We start from the raw sequence: 4,283 nt of genomic DNA on the forward strand, positions 1-4,283 counted from the left end.
CTCCAGTTTTGGTTTTAGCCCCAGATGAATTGCAAAGCAATGGATCGGAATCCAGAATTGCAAGACTTTACGGCGCTGCTAAGGAAATCTGCCTGATCTTCGGCGAGAGGGAGGTGTTCGGCCGCAGGGGGAACCTCAGAGCACTCCAGATTTTTCTGGATACGGAATGTCCTAGGGACCCTAAGCTCCAGAACGCCGCGCCGCCCTCCTTTGATCTGGAACCCTCCCTGGTCCAAGTTAGAGACCTGCGTTCCATCCTTAGGCGCCGCACCGCGGAGGGAGCCCCACAGCCGAGCGTCTCTCCCGGCCTCCTCCCCACGCGCCGGGTGGCCCCTGGACTTCACACCCTTCAGACAGGAGCAGCGGCCGCCACGTCCCCGCAAAAAAGTAGTTCCAGCACAATGTTTGTTAACTAGGTTATCTAGGCCGTAGAAGATTTTAATGTTGAATTTTATAGCTTTACCACGCTCTACCGTCCTTGTGAATATTGTAATATTGCATTTTTTACAAGTTACTCTTCTGTTAATGTTCCAGCTAGTAACTTTTATAATCCTCCTCAATGAAATTTTTTTGTATTCTTCCGCACCGTTAACCTCAATGGCGGCACCTCAGCCCCTGGCAGGAGGCAGAGAGATGAAATGAATTCCTCTTTAATCAGAAATAATAATAATAATAAAAACACACACAAGGCTCCCTCTGCCTCTTTTATTTCAGCTTCGCTTGGAAACGGGGTGGGGTGGGGGTGGGGCTGAGGAATCCCCCCCCAGTTCTCCCCCCCCCCAAGGCTTCAGGGATGGGGAAGAGAGAAAGAAAGAGAATGCGTGGGTGTCTCTCCGTCTCCGTCTATTTCTACGCCCATATTTCTTATGCAGTCTGTTGGCAATGTCTTGGTTGACTGTGAATGGGAGAGAGAGAGAGATTTCCCCCATCACTTGAACACCCTGCTTTGTATCTGCTGGGTGCATGATGAGTCTGCAGGCCCCAATCCTCCCTCCCTATCGAGGTGCCTCTCATTATCCCTTCTGTCAACCACTGGAGGCAGCCTTTTAATGCCCACCTTGAGGACGCAACTGGCCACTATAGGCTGCAGGCTGTAGTTTAGACCTCACGTTAAAGATTCGGGGGCAGGTTCTGTAGGAATGTGTAGACACAGCCCGACAAGACGACAAGAATCCGCCGGCAGCATACGAATCAATCTGGCTAACCTGATTCAAAAATAACACACTCACACCCCGCTCACACACAAAAACAACTCTCACTACAGCCAACCAGTGACAACAAACCACACCCTAAGCCACCCTCGACCTCTCTCACCACCAAGGAAATACAACACGTGAATAGTAAGAGAATCCACACAAGCAACGCTGACACAACCCGCCCCACTAAATAGAAGAATAGAAGCACATCCACCGGACTCCACCCTACTCATCATTCCCCTCCCCCTCTCCTTCCTTCCTTCCTTCCTTCCTTCCTTCCTTCCTTCCTTCCTTCCTTCCTTCCTTCCTTCCTTCCTTCCTTCCTTCCTTCCTTCCTTCCTTCTGTTTAAACCAATTCATGAACTAAGAACTGGTACATTGACCACTAATAATGAAATATATGTTGTAGATATTTCCCCCCACATTCATTATGCTGTTTTTGTGATATGCAAATGACATGAGAAAACCCGGTATACAGTGGTACCTCTAGATGCGAACGGGATCCGTTCTGGAGCCACGTTTGCATCTAGAAGCAAACGTAACTAGCAGAGGCACGCCTGCGCACGCACACATCGCTTTTCGCTGCTTCTGCGCATGCACGTGACATCGTTTTGAGCGTCCGCGCATGCGCAAGCGGCGAAACCTGGAAGTAACGCGCTCCGTTACTTCCAGGTTGCCGCGGAGCGCAATTCAAATGTGCTCATCCCGAAGCACATTCAACCCGAGGTATGTCTGTACTTGTTTGTACAACATTATTCTTGTTTATAAAACCCAATTAGAAGAAAGAAAGAAGCTAGGATCTATTTCATAGATATTATCCTTCCTTACATTGGTGAGTTCAGCAGAGTACAACCCTTCATCAGCAAATACAGTATAAGGGAGCTGTTGATAAGCTAGCTAGAGCCTTTTAATGTAAGTATTCCAGGATGCCTTCCTGCAGACTGGATTCCCTGGTATTTTCCCCTTTCCTCCCCGCTAAAACAATAAACACGCAAAACAGTCTTCGTATGAGTAAAGATAAGATTTACTCACTCAGTTTCACAGTAGTGGTCTTGAGGCAGGCTGAAAATGTACTGTACTTTGTAGAACGATCATAGAATTGTAGAGTTGGAAAGGACCCTGAGGATAAAAGGTAAAGGTAAAGGATCCCTGGGCCATTAAGTCCAGTCAAAGGCGACTATGGGGTTGCGCGCTCATCTCGCTTTCAAGCTGAGGGAGCCGGCGTTTGTCCACAGACAGCTTTCTGGGTCCTGTGGCCAGCGTGACTAAACTGCTACTGGCACAATGGGAAACTGTGACGGAAACCAGAGTGCACGGAAAAGCTGTTTACCTTCCCATTGCAGTGGTACCTATTTATCTACTTGCACTGGCATGTTTTCGAGCTGCTAGGTTGGCAGGAGCTGGGACAGAGCAATGGGAGCTCACCACATCACGGGGATTCGAACCGTTGAACTTCCGACCGGCAAGCCCAAGAGGCTCAGTGGTTTAGACCAGAGTGTTTTAGACCTCAGTGGTTAGACCACTCGTGTCCCTGATTATACCTGATTATAGGTAAAAGTAAAGGGATCCCTGACCATTAGGTCCAGTCACAGACGACTCTGGGGTTGCGGCGCTCATCTTGCTTTACTGGCCGAGGGAGCTGGCGTACAGCTTCTGGGTCATGTGGCCAGCATGACTAAGCCGCTTCTGGTGAAACCAGAGCAGCGCACGGAAACGCCGTTTACCTTCCCGCCAGAGCGGTACCTATTTATCTACTTGTACTTTGATGTGCTTTCGAGCTGTGAGGTTGGCAGGAGCAGGGACTGAGCAACGGGAGCTCACCCTGTCGCAGGGATTCAAACCACCGACCTTCTGATTGGCAAGCCGTAGGCTCTGTGGTTTAGACCACAGTGCCACCCGCGTCCCTTATATACCTGATTATACCTGAGTATCATCTAAGTCCAACTCCCTGCAATGCAGGAATACACAGCTGCCCCATACGGGGATCGAACCTGCAACCTTGGCATTATCGGCAGCATGGAGATAAATATCATAGTTTAGATTAGGGCTGGAGTCTGAGCTGTGACTTGGCACATGTCCTACCACTCTAGTCAATGATGAAGCATCGATGAGAAGAGATCAGATAGCAGGGATCAGAGAAAGAAAGCAGGCCAGGGATATGACCAGCCTTATATAGGTTGTGAGCAATAGAAAGTTGTGACACCCCTTAAACACAGAAGCACAGCTTCGCAGCCCCCAGTATGCCTGGGGGCCATGGGAGCAGCATTTTGTGGCTCACCTGAGGTGCCCAAATGCCTTGAACTGGCCGTGGTCTGAAGTGTTGAGGAGCAACTCAGCTTGTATCGAAGGCTGCATTCTATTGAATGTCTCCCTGGAAAAGAGATGATAGAATCACCTCCAAGCTTCCTAGACTGCCTTTTAACCTGTGCTGACATTCCCTCAGGTGCTAGGGCTGACACTCTTAGCGTTGCTGATGTCATTTCTTCCTCCTCTTGCATCCTTACCTTGGGAATTATTTTCCATATTATTTATTAAATTTGTTGGTTGCTTTATCTTGCCCAAGGCAATCCAAAGCAACATACAACCAAACTAACTAACTAACTAACTAACTAACTAACTAACTAACTAACTAACCCTGCACCCCCCCATAGATATATTAAAAACTAAGGGCAGGGAACAGAAATAAATTAGAAACATCTCATCTTGTGTGTGCCTTTTATGCTGAGAACAAAGAGCATTCAAAATGCTACCAAACCCTTTGTCACGTAAATGCAAAACTGATAACAACACCAACAACTAACAGGCTGTATGTAACTATATAAATTCTTTTTCAAATGCGATTCAACATATCATATCCAAATATATGCTTCTATAGACCAGCCTACCATATAAATGAAATTTGTTGTGAGAAATTAAAGTCCAGCAGGCCTTCTGGCAGTTCCCTCCCTGCGAGAAGCAAAGTTACAGGGAACCAGGGAGAGGGCCTTCTCGGTAGTGGTGCCCTCCCTGTGGAACGCCCTCAGATGTCAAGGAAATAAACAACTATCTGACTTTTAGAAGACATCTGAAGGCAGCCCTGTTTAGGGA

Source organism: Podarcis melisellensis, assembly GCF_964234715.1.
Source record: "Podarcis melisellensis genome assembly, chromosome: 5".
Classification (NCBI taxonomy): domain Eukaryota; kingdom Metazoa; phylum Chordata; class Lepidosauria; order Squamata; family Lacertidae; genus Podarcis; species Podarcis melisellensis.